The sequence below is a fragment of the Gouania willdenowi genome, chromosome 1 (genome assembly GCF_900634775.1).
Source record: "Gouania willdenowi chromosome 1, fGouWil2.1, whole genome shotgun sequence".
Taxonomy (NCBI): domain Eukaryota; kingdom Metazoa; phylum Chordata; class Actinopteri; order Blenniiformes; family Gobiesocidae; genus Gouania; species Gouania willdenowi.
In genome coordinates, this window is record NC_041044.1 from 25,618,905 (window position 1) to 25,637,361 (window position 18,457).

Sequence of the window (18,457 nt, forward strand, 5' to 3'; positions counted from 1 at the left end):
TTTGTAGAGGGAAACCAATGTTGAGGTGTCCCTAAGCAAAAAAAAAAAAAAAAAAAGCTTCAAAGTCACTAATAGTTTTTTTCAGAAAAAGCCGTTTTTCTCAGCTTTTTGTCACAAACTGGCGATTTGTGTGAAACTTGCCCCTATTCAACTGCTGATTACAGAAGAACAAAACAAGCTAGAAACAAAATGATTTTTTTCTGATGAAAGTAGAGAGTTTAATCTTTCATTATCTGGTGTCAGAATTCATATTGTCATGGCTGACACTGAGGGGGTAGAAATTCTGAAAATGGCTGGCACTTTTTAATTTAGTAATGTGTTTAGGAGTTTTTCTTCTTTGTCTTGAATTATATTTTGGGCATTATAAGAATTATGTTCATGTACAGTAATATATATTCTGTGAATATGGTATTGACCGATATGTGGACCCCTTAATGGCCCTCGTCACGAGTGTCGTGGCTGGAGGCAAAAACAGGAAACACCGCTTACTAGAGACTGTGGAGGCTAGTAATGTTACAGCTTTAGAATGTCGTCTTGTGTGTTTGGGTGCCAAAATAGGAGAAACACCGTTAGTGGACGTAAATTAAAGTTTTATAGGATTCCAGCGGACACTCGTGCTCAGAAAATTGAAGACAATTGTGGTTTTGCCTCCAGGCTAAGCCCCGCCCAACAATATACGTCACAATGTTTACAAACAATCAAAGGGTCTATTGGTTATTGGCTTATGCTTCGGATAGTGGATTATATTTTCAAAACCCCAACATTGTTATTGACATTAACCCTATAAATCTGATATCGGTCAGGCTCATTCTTATCCAAATCCCAATTAAAGATTATGTGGGCGGGCACGTAATAGGGTCAAAGGGTGGCAGTGGGAACAATGGGGGAGGAACTGCTGGCATTGAACCAACTCCTTATAAATTCAAAGACATAGGGAGGCACGATAGGATGGGATAAAGCAATGGTTGCTCTGCATAATCAGTTAGAAACAATGGGGGAAGAACGCAAGTGGCTCTACTTTTTTTGACGTTGCTGATTATATTTATGCAGAGATGGAATGGGGGTGGTGGGGGGGGCGGGGTGTTTGGCATTAAAAGGGATTGGGTTGTAAGATGTTGGCAGGTGCAGGGAGTGCTGTGATGGGTAGCCCCCACTACAAAGCATATAGGACACATCCAAGAGGAACTGATTAAATGCGATGCCAATAAAAGAAGGCAGTTTCATGCACCATTGACCGAGTGGGCATCGTCACAGTCCCACAGTGAACCCCCTTCCAGGTCACAGTAATACCGATCCCATTTTACTCCTGCGTGGTTTGTGTTTACTTCTCTGAGACGGAATGAGACCATGCCCTGAAATCAGATTTGCCCTCCCTACTCTGCGTCTCTGCTGCAGCCTACATTTGTTGCTTTCATTGTCAGTCAGAAAAAAACAGAAAACTAAATGGTTCGCTTGGACTGAAAAACAAAAGGTCAAAATCTGAGTCACAATAGTCGGGGGAAATAAACAGATTTGAGCTTGTATTTCAGGTACTGCTGCTGCAGAGACTGTGATTTTATTTGCTCAGAGCATCTTTTTCCTGAGATGGATTAGGAAGTGTTTGTCATGTGTACCTTTTTATGGTTTTTGTGGTTTTGACGTTTTTTTCAGTTTTTAGTCATTTTGTGTGTTTTTGTTGTTGTTTTGTGTTCTTGTTTCAGTTGTTTTGTATTTTTCTCCTTTTCTCTTCTTGATTTGTGTGTTTTTGGTGTATTTTTGTTGTTGTCTTCTTTATTTTCCTGTCCTTTTGTGTAATTTTGTAAACAGTGTGTGTGTGTCTTCGGAGCTATTCTGTAGCATTTTGTTGTTGTGTGTGTTGTTGCAGTCATTTTGTTTTACAAGTCATTTTGTGTATTTTTTTGTACTTTGTGCATTTTGCTGCCGATTTGTGTTTTGGGACTTACAGTATATTATGTATTTTCTCGGGCTTCATATTCCTTCCACTTTCTTGAATTGCAGTCAGTGGTTCCCAACACAATTTTCTGACCCCTCTTTTTTCTGGTATTTGTTTTTGATCAGCATTTGATACGGCGTTACAAATACAGAATTAGTTTTGCACCATCTCAGATATATTTTACCGCATTTTATTTGAACTAGATTTGTGTTTGACAAAGTATACCCCAAGGCTGAAAAACACTGGGTAAGTTGATCACATTAAACTGAATCTAAGCTTTAATAATTAAGCTTTTTTTTTTTGCACTTTTATCAAGAATGTAAAATTACATTCTAAAACCTCTTGCATTAATTCCTCAGATGCCACACTGCCTCCTGCTGTTTTTTCCCTGCTTTTACATTTCCAGTGTGTACCCTGATGTGTAGGAAACTGCTTCTTTCCACTCCATCTCACTATATTTGGTTATAGTGATCTCCACAGCACCATGAAACCATCTCCACTCTCATCCACCTCGGCTCCTCTTCCCACTGCTCACTCCTGTTATCTATGCACTGTTTTTCCAAGGAAAATATAAGTTTAAACCCACCTTATTTACATTTATATGATCAGATTTACCGCCTTATAGAAAGTATGCAAATTTGCCCTTTCCTCAAATTTTGGAGCCACTAAATAGATAGAAATGTTGCAAGGGGATGGAGGAAAAATAATAACATTGCCCCGTGGGTGAAAAATACAGACCTGGGCTAGGATTTCTGGACCTCATGAATTTTGTAACGATTAAATTTGTTTACTGCACTTCTTCTAAGGCTTGTCAAGACCTTTAAGCCAGAGATATATCACACAAGATTGATTAACTCTCCAAAATGTCTATCTTTTCCTACCTCTAGTTGTTACCTTTCTAGTGACGTAATTTATTTGTCTTTTTATTTGACATCTGCAAAGTTTCACGATGAGTTTGTGAGATGTCAGGGAGAGAGACAGACTGTTCTGCTCACAATAGAAATCCTCTGAGCTCGAGCAGTGGGAGAGTGAAAGGCAAATCTGAATGTTTGCTAGACAAACCTGTCTGCTTTAAGTTATTTGTTTTTACTTAAGCTCTTATCTTTTATGGAGGTGTGTATGTGCGTGTGGAGGGGGGGGGCGACCTAGGAATAAAATGGAGGGGAGAGCTTCACCCGAGTACAAACTGCTGCACTTACTCTTAAAAGAAGAAAGTGTCTATTTGTGTGGTTGCTGTACGGACAACCCCCGGTTTATTGGTACGGTTACCGAAGTGCAAGTACGTAGCGTCTTATTGTTAGGGTTAGGTTTAGGGTTAGGTTATAACCCAATATCGCACCATTTTTTAGGGTTTGGTTTAGTCATAGTCACGTGACCTAAACTGGCCAATGACTGACGTATCACGTGACCTAAACTGGCCAAATAGGGGCGCTGCGTACGGATAGAATGCCAGCGTGTGTGTGTTTGTCTGGCCCGTTATATAAGCAATATAGGCAACTGATAAGGGAGCGATACAGCCAGGGGGAGCCAAGTTGGCTGAGTGAAAGAAATGTAATCAAATAACCAAAAGGCTGATGTTATTAGCATGCTGAACTTCATAGAATTACCAATAATTAGTTTTAATGAAATTTTAAAAAAAATGCTTCCCCCCCCGATTGATGGACACCTGTGGACGGTTGGTCTAGGCGTGACCCAGGTTGTCTGCGTGCAGCAAGTCGTGTCGTCATTCCTAACCGACCAAACACATTGGTCCTCATTTATTAACCGTTCGTACGCTTAGATCAGAGCGTACGATGTGCGTTCGACCAAATTCAATTGTCTTGATCAAATAGCAGGGATTTACGCTTTTAGGCTGTGGGTGAGCAACATTTCATTTAAACCATCATTTGCAGTTATTGATCATTTATTTTAACTCTCAGATGAGTCCGCTCCAATACGTAAACGCTGTTCACTGCCTCCGTTATTCTTTTCCACGGAGCATTTAAATGAGCTCCTTAAATTTCACACTATCGAAAAACACATCTTTGTTCTTCACCTCAGCTCAAATGTTTGTTTGACCTCAGTGGGCGGGGCCTCCGAACCAGGAATATTTGAGGGTGTAACACGGTAATGATGATCAAATTAATTTGCTGTATTTATCAACACCCGATCATTGATGCGCTTGGATTGGAGAAACCGTGAACATTTAGTCCTTAACAAGTGTATATAACCGGAAGCCCTTCAGATTATTCAGTAACTTTGAAGTAGCTCACAGTTTCAGAAAGGTTGGTGACCCCTGCCATATTATATCCACCGTACTATGCAACTTGATGTAATGCTGACGTGGAATATTTATCTGACACTCTAAGCAAAAGCCCATAATATAATCAGGTAATAAGAAATTAATTTTCTCCCTGGCTGCACCTTGGCTGGGGTGTTGATACCAGGATGAGGACCAGAGCTCACGAGGCATGATGTGCTGCTGAGGGAATGCTGTCGGTGGCCTCGACCTCCCTCCCTCCCTCCATTTCTCACTCTCTCTATCTCACATTAATTTCTCTTGGTACACTCCAGCAGTTTGATAGCCACCCCCTCGCATCCATTCGCGCGCTCTGTGCCCCCGTGCACAGAAAAATTTGCCAGGAGACACACAATAAGCACAATTCCTCTTTCTCTACACCACTGAACTGTAAATGTCCAATCCAAGGGAGCCCACTCACAGCAGACAGGCCCACTAATACAAATGCACTCAGACACACACAGGCTGTTGCTGTTAGGGAGGGAATATACAGCAGGACAGCAGATGCTGATGTGAACATGCTTTATGTAGGAGAGAAGACTATATATACTATAAACTTCTAAAACATCACATTGCACTCTCACCTTAAAACAGTCGGCTCTTCCCCACCACTTCCATTTTCCTACCCTGACTCCCTCTTCCCCGTTCCCTTCCCCCTCACCTAGGTGTAACACTACCCTCTCTTTTTATATTCTCCCTATAATAAAGTTTTTCTTACCCTTCCTTGGGGAGGGCTGTAATGGTCACAATTATGCAAATAAATTCATTTATTTAATTGCAATAACAAAACATGCATTGCTGTCGTGAAAAGTTTGCAAAACATGTAGTGTTGACCCACAAAATACAACTTGGTTTTGGAATTTTTGCTCCCCTGTATTTTCTCTTTTCTTTAATCTTTTTCTTTCTTTACTCATTTTCCAATCTCTGATCTGGTGTTATCTAGTTAATTAGGAAGCAATAGTCCATTAGCGTCAATACTCTGGTGTTTTATGGTCCTACCCACCGCCACCCCCCACCCCTGAGGAGGACATCAATAACCCTCCCCCACAACACACACATACACACACTTCAGGCCAGAGCCTCTACAGCCCTGCCTGCTTTCTCCTGGCATGGCCATTTATCTTCCTGTGCGCCCTTCTCCTCACACGCCAGCCGCCCAACCACTGCATTCTCCCACTCCCCCTCCTCCCCATCAGCCTCTCCATCCCCTGCCATCGCCTCTCTACCTGAGAGCATTTGTCATTATGTCGTTCACAAACCTGCGGCCGAGGCAACGAAAAAAAAAAAAAAACCAAGCTGAGAGAAAAAAAAAAAACTCACTACCAATATGCAAAAATGCGAAAAGGTAGATGCGAGTTGCCACGGCAACGGCTGTGAGGTTATTTCCAAGTGTTGATGGAAATCAATGTCATGTGCCAGGCTGGCAGGTTTCTCTGTCTACAGGAAAATTAGAAAGGGGGAAAGGGGGGGGTGGGGGGGATCAGGGGGACTAAAGGACAAAGAAAAATGCAGAACAGAATTAATGCTTTTCTCTTTTTGAACCTGCAGGGCTTCTGACTTTTCTTCAAAGGGAACTAAATTCACACTGCTTTGTTGTTTAGTCCAGCAAGTCCCTTTCATTTTCTTCTGTTTGCACATTTGCATTTAAATTCCTGCCTTTTAACTGATGACTCAATGTTACTAAATAGTCACCAAATTAGAATAGGACATTTTTATCGCTAAAAATGTCCGGAAAAACCATGTCTGATAAACAAAACCTCAACACACTGTTAAAAATGACTTTTGTTGGAACTGTTATAATATATTTATTTAACTTAGAAATGTTTGATTTTGTAACGCCCATTGAGAGCTGGAGAGAGACACCAGCAGACCCCTGCAACCCTGAAAACAGGAACAGTCGGGTCAGAAACTGCATGGATGGGTGTTCAATGATGGCTTTTTGCCAATATCCAATGTGCAAATGTTGTCCAACACTAAGTTTTCAATATTACCAATACTGATACATACTGTGACAAACTCACTTTTTATTGTCATATACTATTTTTCACATTTATTAATTTAGCTATAACTTACTTTTGCTTTTACATCATTGCAAACACTCTCTCGGGTTTGTTTGTGTCAGCATTTAGTTATAATTTACATCCAAGCATAGTAATTTAAAGCAACACAGTTTATTAAAACATTTTTATTTAGTCTTTGTTTATTAATCCATCATTCCTGCCTTGTCAGAGTTGGTGACGTCACCAGAGACATACCAACTGAGGGGTTCTTCTTCTTTGATTGATATTTTCTTTGTAAGGATTATTTAGCAAATAGATTGATATCATTTGGTTATTTAAGTCATTTAGTAAATGAGCTCATGTTAATTTCAGAGGTTGGTAAATGTGGGTTTCACCCTTTAATGAAGTGGTCCACAAACAGGTGCAGCTACTCCTGTAATTGTCCATGCTTTAAAAGCCAGGAGAGTTTGTATGGAGGGGAGAGACATGGAGGCCATGCTTCTACAAAAATGTGCCACAAAGATCATCGTGCTTTGGGATGCCATTTTGAGAACACGCGTTGCTTTTAAAAAAAAAAAAAAAACACACTGTAAATAAAACCTCACTAAAGGCAAAAAGACTTCTGCTGTTACTTTCCTACCACGTCCTTGACACTTTGGCCAGACTATTCTACACATACATAGAACCAATCTCCCTGACTCAACTTTAGGTCAAATTACACTGTATATATTTACATGGAAATTACAGGTTAAGGCTACTGTCAGTGTGATGCCCCACATGATTTATTCCACAAATAAACATTTGTGCAAAATAAGACTATATGCTAAATTTTATTAATGGCAAAAGTGTTTGTGTTTCAAAAACAGCACAAATTGGTCTTTCAATATCGGTGGAAAAACAGGTACAGATGTTGACAAGATGTTGATAAGATCGCCCAGCTTCAATTTGTCTCAATCATCTGGTTCCTGGTGATGCTTTGGACATGGGTGTTGTTTGATTTAGTGTTGACAAATTCTGAGCCAAAGCTGAGGAGTCGCTGGTCAGATGCACACAGGGTTTATTGTTAAAGGTGTAGAGACAGAAACAGACAAACAGGCCTGAAACCACGTAGCTTTACCAGATCTACTGGTCTCTTGGTCTCTAATAGATTCAGGTGCGAAAAGTTGCCAATAACAGCAACTAAATCATGTTGAAGTCACTACATTCCAAGACTGTAAATAGGTGTTATCATGTGTACTGCAGCCACTGTTGTATCTGACCTTTTATATATATTTGCCTCTTACATAGATTTTTTTTTTTTTGTCGTAACACCTTTCCGAGCTCCTACAATTTAATTGTATGACTTGTACAATTACAATCAAAAGCTATCTATCTATCAGAAGAGGTACCCAGCACTGTGAGCACAGTTTACAGCTGAAATTATGGAAAGAGGAGTTCTGGAATTGATATTCACTTCAAAACCCTTAAAAAAAAATCTTCTACACCTGAATGTGTGCAGCTTAGGGATTTGATTTGCCATCATATTGATTTGAGGAAAGCACGGCACAGATTTCTGCTTCACCTGTGCAACGCTAAAACATAGCAGCAATAAAAAAAAAAAAAAAAAACAATTAAAACGAGGGTGACATTTTTTTCTTATCACCTATCTCCAAGCATGTGATATATTGGATTCATTTCCTAACATTGGAATCAATAACCCATAAAATACAATTTACAGTGCAAACTGCTGCAGCCAACACAGGCTATCTCTGACGTGCCTTGTATCACGGTGGCAGGCTGTTGTGGAATAGATGGGCCGTGCACGCCAAGCCAATGGGTTCTCCTCCTCATTTGCATACCTAACATGTTGTTCACACTCCAGTTGACACATTTGCAGTCCGCCACTTATCCCATTACCGCCTGTCCCCGGTCACAGAATTGTTTTGCTGCGTCTGCACTCTTTCTGGCTCTTATGGCTGGCTTGCTCCCTGCTGTGCTGCATGTTAAAGGACTCACAAGTTGCTAGGATGCAAGTGAACTTGATACTGCTGGGTCAGTAAACACAGTGATAACCCCACACCAGCATGAATACACTGTACATTGTTCATTTTAGTGTTGTTTTACTCAAAACTATTATTAGGTGTGTCTTATTATTACCAAATTGCAAACATTACTGAAAGTCCTTTTTCCGAATACAACATTTTGCTTAGAAAACTATTCAAATCAACTATAGAGTATAATGATGAACTGAATGATTGATAACACACATTTTAAATAATCGTATACAGTAAGTAAATAAGTGGAAAGAAACACTGTTTTTAGTGCAGTGGTTCCCAACCTTTTTTGAATCGTGACCCCAATTTTAATATCAAGAATTTCTGGTGACCCCAAATCATTTTTTTTTTTCAAGAATATTTTTTTCATCATGTTTGAGCTCAGATTTTTAGTCTAACTAGATTCACAAAGTGAAAGTATAGAAATACAGTTGTTTACAATTGTGTTGTTTTAATAAAAACAAAAACATAATAATTAAAAGATTTCGATCTATTTAAATTTTTCAGAAAATTCAGGTCACCCCATTTAAACTCCAGGTGACCCCACATGGGTTCCTGACCCCAAGGTTGAAAAACACTGGTTTAGTGGCTCCTGAATAGTTTTATTTCTTTAGTTTGTTTTTTATTTATATACATCTCACACCAGGGATTAGACCACGACTGACACTTTATTTCTTAATTTTCCACTCTCTCTCTCTCTCAAGTACCCCCTGTAGTGCCATCACAAATGCCGAGGGCAGTGACGTGCCGTGACCACTAGGGTTGGGTAGGCACGTTGCAAATCGAGACCACCAATGACAATTTCATATGTTTCTGCTGGCAAGTGTTAATCTGACAAAATCACCATCATAAAACACCATTAAAGAAACATAAACAATTATTTCATATAGCCTCCATACTCTCCCAACAAGATACATCTCATGACACGGCAGCACATCCGTTGTTTGTGTTGGAAACACAGAGAAATGTCAAACAACAACAACTCAGAACAGCCTCTGTGAGGAGCATCCACAAAGCCATTCCTTCCTTTTGTACCATTCACTGTGGAAAATAAAAACACTTTTCTGACCTTACCTTTGCTGAAGGTCTGGTAGCTCAGGTGTTGGTCTCCCATCTTTTAAAAGCTGTTGTTTTTCCTCAAAACAAAGTTTCTTTATCGTCTCTAGCGCTGTCATTCTACATGTAGTGTTATAATCCCGCCCACTAGCTAGAGAACGTAGCAGAGGCCACGTTGGATCAATTCACTAATGCACTGTGAACTTAACTTACATATAGCATTTAGCATAGCACGATTACGTCCAAAGGTAGCATAGAGAGCTGCCTTTTTGCGTAAATGGTTTTCATCTTGGTGAACTGACTGCACATGCGTAAACACATTAAAACACGCTATGGGAATAGAGGCAGGGCAGCACTGTGATTTTGAGAGAGGGCGTGGCCTCCTCCTGCCTTACAGCGGAGTGAGACTGTGCAGCGTCTCTGCCGTACCAGGAAATAGTGATGTTTAGTCATTTGGGCTATGAAAAGCACAAAATGCCGACACTTTCAAACTTATAGGTACTGTAGGCTTTCGGAAATTGAAAAATAAATAATTTCTAATTAGATTATAATTAAAACAAATAATCAAAATATCAAATCACCCTTGGGTAGGCACTGCCTACCTTGCCTACCCTGACTGCACGTCACTGGCCTAGGGGGTACATGTACCCCCATTTGAGAAACACTGCATTACATGATAGTTCCCATGCATCCATGTGCTACATCACAGGAACCAAAGTTTCGAGATGTGACTTATTCTGCTGGATGCTGCTGTGCCATTTAAACAGTTCCGTAGTTGATTACCACAGAAGTGCAAAATGTCAAAAGGATTACACACCAGTAGAAATTATTGATTCAGGCACGATATTTTTGTTCTTTCACATTGATACTGCTAAATTTAGACACCAGCTTTGAGCCTGTGCAAAGTTTAGAATCAGATTCCTCCTTATGCTGACAGTAGTGACATCCAGAATGTTCTTCAGCTATAGCCCGCCCCCAATATTGCTTTCTTACACAATCCTTGTCACTTATGCCTTAGGCTGTTTTCACATAAGGATAGTCCTGGTTGGCAGAGAACAGCTGATAATTTAACACTTTGATTTAGCTCGGTTTGCGTTTATGATGCACTTTTGATATGGCTCCAAAGAGACAGGAAAAACCCTGTTACAGACCTGCTCATTTCTGATGCTCTATAACTCAAATTGTTCAGTGTGGATATGATTTTAAGCAGTGTAGTATAAAGCTTGTTGCTCCCTCACTCGCCTCTCCTCAGTGCTTCACAGAGCGTGATCCCCCCCGTCATTGTTAAAAAAGTATTTATCCTGCTAAACATGTTAAAACCTCATTATTCCAGTGATTCTCTCCAAACATCTACACACACCTGCCCCTCCTCACTGCTTCACATCTGCATATGAGCCGTTTTAATGTTTAAATGGCTGCTATATAGAGTTTCAACCACATGTGTGGCATCTCAAGGTGCATTTTGCACTTTGTCAAAAGTCCACATATGGCCAATAACAGTACGGTTGATGCTGCAGTCATAACAACTCAACGTCTGGCATTTTCAAGATTCTGATCTATGTATTTAAAGCGTTTTAGACCCAGTATGTCAAAATATCTCCAAAACATGGCTGACAGAGGTAGTACTTATAATAAAGACATTCATCTTTGTGTTATCTGTAGACTTCCAATGCACCTTTTCAAGGTCAAAATATACAGGTTCTGAGTTGCCTCCTGAGGTATTTCTCTGTTTCCACATTTGCACCCCCCACCCGCTCCATACCGACTACGTTAAAATCAAGGTTGCGGTTATAAAGTAGTCATCCTCTTCTTTGCTGCATTCCTAAACAAAATGACAACAAATATTCATATCCACACAAATGTGCATGCTCATTCTCACACGTCACCAACACACACAGAACCATACTCAACCATGTGTATTTTGTAAGTGAGGCTAATAAAAGAGTAATAAGTTGCCATTAAGGTTTAATTTGTGTTGGTGCCTTTGCGCTGGATGTTTAATTTGAGTCTTAAATAAACTCCACAGACCCTGCAGCCATTTCTGCCGCCACATGCTCATCCTCCCCCTCCTCCCTCCCTGCCCTGTTTTCCTCCTCATTCCCTCTGTTTTGGGAGGGCTGTGCTACAACATTAATAAAACCCACTGGCAACAAAAAGAAACATTCATTAATCTTCTACACACAGTCTTTTATAGAACCACAGTTATTCTAACTGGATAGTGATGTTGATGTTTTCACAGAGCAGGTGACTGTCCTATACCTTAAGCAGCACTGGCACGATATTTCTGTTAAAGCGGCTTACACACAAACCCTGAACCCAATGAACATTAGCAAGGACGTCCTCCACGCTGAAGGACTGCAGCTGAAAGCTCGGTCCTACTTCTCACATGGGATTTCCTGATAAGATCATTTCTCCTCTCTGCACATCTTTTTTTTCCTCAAACCTCTGTTAGTGATGTACAGAATAAATGAATATTCATGAATGTGTGGCACGCCTATATGTATCACAGTGATTTCTACTCGTGTCATCGTGCTATGCAAATGACTTCCTCACATCTCCATGCCATCACAGCCCCCCTCCTTGTCCTTAATTAATGGTGCTGAGAAAATGTTTTTTCTTCTAAAGAAAATTAGCTCCATCAAGGGGAATTGGTGCAGATATTAATGGGAAGTTATGATTCAGGACTTGTTTTCACTTGATGACTTAAGGAAGTATGCATATTCCCCATCAAATGGTCACAATTCATTATATGGCTGCCCTCGGACTAAAGTTATTGAACCTTGCCCGAGATGAATATTCAGTGCTTAATTCTGATTGGAAAGACCCAAGTCACATCCATATCATTTATATCAGCGTACTTAACTCAAATCCAATTATTCATTCAATCCATTTATTAACTGAATGTTTTCAGTCAGCAAAAATCTTCCAACCTTGTCAGTTTCATGTTATGAGCTTTTATTCTTCAATGTTTTTTTTTTTTTCCCCAAAGTGCATCGAAACCACAAATGCAGACCCTTCGTTTGTTGGATTCCCTCCATCATGGATGTGGTGGTAGTAGTAAAAAGACACCATTAAATTTAAGCATAAACTGAACTAAAATGAAAATGAATAAAATCTACATTACTGATATATGCCAATTAGCTGTCACATTATAAAACACAGATGTTTCAGATAATCCAATCCAGTAAAGAAGCAACTGTAGCTTATTGAAACAACTGGATGAGATAAATCCATCACAACCTGCTGCCCATGGGGTTTGGATATCCACGAATGGATTTGGTGCCCACGTGCACTCATAAAGAGAACATGAGGAACAAGAGCAAACCTATGCCAATCTCTAAATCTCCTCTTTGCCAGAGATTCACAGTTATCTGCATCAGTGATCCTCATCATGGTACCATGATCATTCACACTTTAAAGACTTGTAAGAAATTTCTAGCCTCATTAATAACGATACAGTAGAAGAAATTGCGATGAAATGTGCAATTCAGATCCTCTCTGGATGAAACTCATTGAGGTAATTGAGAAACCAACTCGACATAACTGAGTCAAATTTCCCAAAGATCGGTCAATTATCAACCTAGAAATGAATTTTTGAAATTTTGCCAATTGTGAGAGATAGGGATTTTTGTGACTGATCCAGAATCAGTATATTGATCCGGATCCGCTCCAAAACTTAATGGAATCTCCCATAGCATAAGGTCAGTCTTTGGCTTTTTTTTTTTTTTTTTTTAATCTGTAAGTAAATACCAGTGAAAATAATTCCCTCCTTAACGGAGTTAAAAAGACCAACATAAGAGGCGTCAATGTGTAAGTAAGAGATTAGTTATTCGTCTAGACTGGAAATATAGCCATTGTAAGAAAAGACTGCAAAAACTGATAAATACCAGAAATATTGAATTTCACTCATCAATTACATTGTGATTAATTGGTGTGTAATGTATTTTCAATATCTAACAAACACATGTTTATTGAAAAGCCAAAAACTATTTTCTTTCATATCCAGAAGCCTGGTTTCTTTGTAAATATCATAACTGAAAATTAACCAGATACGATTTAATCCCTTAATTTAATTCAGTTTGCAAATGCACTCAGATGACAGACAATAATAATAATTAACCCCGTGTTCCTGAACAAATAGGGAACAGCAAGAGATCCCTTAATAGGGAATAATAAGGAATAAGACATTCCTGACAGTAAGCAGATGGAGCGCTGGAATACTAGTTATACATTCTACTCATCTTTTCCAGCCAATCCTTATCTTGGGAGATGAAAGAGAAGCTGTGTCGGGGGTGGGGGGTTGCATGAAGAACTGAGGGTGAGGGAGGATAGGCTTTAAAACTGACATTAGGGTCAAGTACTCCTCTGGCGTCACATTTGCCTTTCAAATTCATACAGTGTGCATGTATATGCTCATGCACACATCAGTCTTTAGTTTAGTTTCCTGTGTGTGGCTGCACACACACAAGTCACAGAGACAATGACAGATTGAGAAAATCAAATGGGTAAGGAGGGCAATATTGTGGCATACCTAAGAGTGTGATTATGCATGGATCTCTCTTGAGAGTGTGTGCGTGTGTGTGTGTGTGTGTGTGCGCTGATTGCAGAATAGAAGATTTCATTCAAACTTGAAGCAGTAGCTCACTGACAAACTGCTGTGCCATGCTCAGTCAGTTCATTGCTGTCATTTCTTACTTCCTCTGACATTTTCAATTATATCTTTCACACATGGCTGCACTCCTGTGTTTTCTCTCTCTGTGGTCTCCTTATCATCCTGCTCTACTTTCCTCTTTTGTCTTCTCTTTACCTCCTTCCTGTTCTTCCCCCTCCGCCCTATTCATTTCATTTCCTCTTAGTGCCGCTCCTTCTTTCCTTTGTGTTTGCCATATGGGGGTCAGATAGTTGGGGCATCCCATTACTTCCCTACTCAGTGGAGGATGGAGCGGACTGGGGACGACAGCAATGGATAGGGCAATCGAGGATTGAATAGGAATGCTGTCAAATATGTCAGTATGTCCTGTTAAATTTATCTGAGCATGCCAAGAGGGACCTCACGGGGTGAAGCGTGGAGTGTTCTTAGACCTGCGTATTTGCGGCACCCCTGCGCTTCCTATTAATATATGAATTTAAAGTTTTTATTGAAATGTTTGAGGAGTTATTTGAACACTTTCTGGGTGACACATTAGATTAAATAAAGAAAAAGATCAATGTTGACTTATTCACCTTTCTTTCTAAAGACTGGATTTTTAAATCCCCGTCTAACAATCTGTTCACTAACCTTTCTTCTGTTGTGTCATTTCCCAGCTAACATACAGTGTCTTATTTTTTAAAATTAGTGCATGTTAACCTTGTGTAAAACATTACACACTTAATTATATTTATAAAAAAAAGTCCTGTCACACTAGAAATGTACATATTACAACTTTCCAATAAGACCTACTGTCACATACAGACAAGGAGGATTATTTAATGATTGTTCACAACACTGTTGCTAATTGATAGCCAAATTATATCACAAATTATCCCATTTTAGGACTACCAAAGAAAAAATCAATTTTACATAACAAAACGACATATTGGGTGAAAATGATTTAAGTTAAGAGCGCAAACCTCCGCCAAGCTCCAAATCTCCTCTTTGCCAGATATTCAGTTATCTGGATCAGTGATCCTGGTCATGATACCATGATCATTCACACTTTAAATACTTGTAAGAAATTTGTATCTCCATTAATAGTGATACAGTAGGTCCAAATGTATGTGCACTCCCATTTCTTTCAGAATATCACGATGAAATGCAAAATCTGGATGCAATCCGGATGAAACTCCTTAAAGGTGCAGTCCGTAACTCTTATAAAAGTGAATTTTCGGCATATTTGCTAAAGCTGTCACTATGTAAGGACAGCCTTACATTAAACTAGTAGTTTGTGTGAAAAAAACAGACTCATTGAGTCCCCCCCTGCTGCTCCTGTAGCCTTTGGCAAATTGCCAGAATGCACTGTGACCGAGCAAAAAGAACCAATCTGAGCCAGGATTGTGTGTGATGGACTGACTGTCAGCTGTTGCTCACAGGCCCCGCCCCTTTCCCAGGGGTGGAGCGTTGTCTTTTTTACAGTGTATGGTCTGGAGGAGTGGGCTGCAGTAATATGCTTTTAACAGAGCATGTTATATTACTGTGATGTTGCTGTCGGGCTAACGTTCGCTTGTTAGCTCCTCTGAGGGTGGAACTTTTCAAAGTTTGGAGGCAGGGCAAGAAAGCAGCGGGGAGGGAGGAACCTGAGAGTTGCGGACTGCACCTTTAATAGAGGAGCCAACCCCACATAACATAAAGATCAGTCAATTATGAACTAAGATAGGGATTTTAAAAACTTTGTCAATAATGAGAGATAAGGATTTTCACATTTCCAGATCCAGAATCAGTATATTGTTCCGGATCCCCTCCAAAATGTAATGGAATCTTCCATTACGTAAAGTTATCTTTGGGTAAAATTTTGTAAAAATCCAAAACAAATCACCTAAATAAACACTGCAAAATATGAACTCATTGGCAGAGGTTTTCAGAATCAGGGCGTAATGTTTTCATGCGCTGGATCATCAGAAGACAAACTGCCTCTGTTATACACGTCCTAAAATCACGTTTCTTGACATTTTCTAACCAGACTTGGATTTACTGATTGGTTGACTTGTAGAATAACTAAATGATTGGTTTTCTAATGAGGGGAAACATATTCCTTACCATTAAGGTGAACCAGGGGGGATTATCTTCTACGATAGATGTGATGTAGTGTGTAAGGTTCTAATGATCTCAGCATAATCAGCACCATTATCATACTGGTACTCAGCTTTCAAATCCACTTCATCATTGGAGCACTGCCTGCGCATACCTACAGTCATCGCTCATTCACTCCTCCTACAACAACGTCAGCCAAACAGATATTAGTCCTGCTGCTGCTACCAGATCATCAGCACATTCACAGCAGAAATTTAGCATGAGGCCAACAAAGCTTTGTTTTTTTGAAATTTGGGATGAAAAATAGAAAAAGTGTGCATATGTGCATGTTAGTGGACATTTGGTATTTGTTGTACTCATTTCTACCAAGCAGCAGTTGAAGAGGCGGGATGCCACATTGTTGTTTCTTTCAGTTTAATCAGTGTAAAGGGTTGCCAGCTCCGCTCTTATCTGCTCTCCTGCTGAGTCTTTACTCTGACCCTTCAGCAGGAGATCATCTCTTTCCAAGCTGGACAGAGAAAAGCAATAATTATTTTTTATATAGAAGTCAGCGATGTTAGCTGAACAAGAGGAATGAGGTAGTCGTGGTCAAGGGCTGATTAATGAGCCTTTAATTTAATCAGGAATTCCCATCTCGCCAGGGCCTCTCCACATGGTTGTGTAGCAGCTTATTATTTTTAATAAGTCTGTGATCTCCGCTCTTTTCCCTCCTTCCTCTCTCTCTCTTCTCCACTTCCTCCTTTAAACGAAGCCCTTATCTCAGACACGAGATTTGCATAAGAGAGGAAGTGATTAATTGAGATTTGGGGAGGATGAAAGATGTCTCACTAATTTAACAGTACACACGCAAACGCACGCACGCACACACGCACACACACACACACACGCAGACTAACAAAGTTTAGAGTACTGATATATCCTACTCAAGGAGAAGTACTGTTACTTGATTGAAATTGTACTCGAGTACAAGTAAGTCATGCGTAAAATATTGAAATACAAGTAAAAAGTAGCTTAATTAAATACTACTCAAAGTAAAAGTTACGAGTTACTTTCAGCCCCCACGTTCATTTTTGGTAATAAATCTTGCCACGGTTCCCTTGCATACAGTAAACATCTCATGTATGAACGATACACGATAACAATTATCTCACGATATGACGATACTGCGATTATCGATATATTGGTCAGAAATCAAGACATAACAAGAAACAAAAAGTCTCTGAAAGACAATAAATTGAAAAAGTGTCCTATGAACAGTGACACTATTTTAGTGCAACATTTCTGTAAATAAGTGTCAACATACCAATGTAAATGAATGAGTATGTCCAATAGTGCTTTCTGTAAACAAAAAATAGGGTCTTTCTTACCAGTGACTCCATTATAGTGCAATATTCCAGTAAACAATATCTTGGTTCCTTCAACAAACAGTGACAAAATTTCTGTGAAGACGTACCTGCACATTTTAGTGGAAAAGCAGAAAAAAAAAAAGAAAAAAAATCGAATACTTAGCAATTGATACTTAGCAGAGCATATCGCTAATCGATCGTGCGGAAAAATATCGCGATTTATCGCCGTATCGAGATATCGTCACACTCCTACAATTGGAACTTAATTTATTTTCCACAAAGGCATCTGTATAAAATAAAAGGTTTGTCAAAATGAACAATTCTTTCATATATATATATATATATATATATATATATATATATATATATATATATATATATAAAACACCAATGAATTAAATTCAAAATTAAAATTAAAATTCTCAGGCTTCAACTATAGCTACATTTATGAAATCTAAAACTGAGAAAATAACCTGCATTCACAGCCGTTTTGGCAACGTGCATTACATTGTGTAGTTAATAAATCTAAAAACTCACAGGTGCTGATATGAACAGTTCCCTATCAAACCTTTTAATTAAAAAAGCCCTCCACAAAACTGGGTGTTTAAGCTTTTTAAAACTCATCTCTGTGCTGTCAGTGGATGATGTAACTCTTTTTGTCAGCTGTCAATTCAGCATCAGATCACTGCAGCCCACCTCAGACAAGCTTAGATGAGTCACTCAATTCCTTTGTTAATAAAACACACTGACGTTTTACTCTCAGTATTTTGTTTTTTTGTTTTTTTTTGTTTTTTATTGTTGTGCTAATGAATATTTGTTTTTTGTTTTTTTTGGGTTCATTTCAATGAAAATGTCATTTATAGATTGGAAAAACTAAGGTTATATTATATTATATTATGTATACCTGGCTATTGCAGAACTAATACGCATAGCTTATTCTTACAGCTAAATTCGAAGGTTCTAAAAAAACTGTAACAAACACACACTTTGGCAATACTCCAATGGAGAAAAGTATGTGCTTTTTCCAGATGTTTGAGAGGTAGAAGAAAATTAATTTTTTGCTGAAAATAATTTCAAATCATGG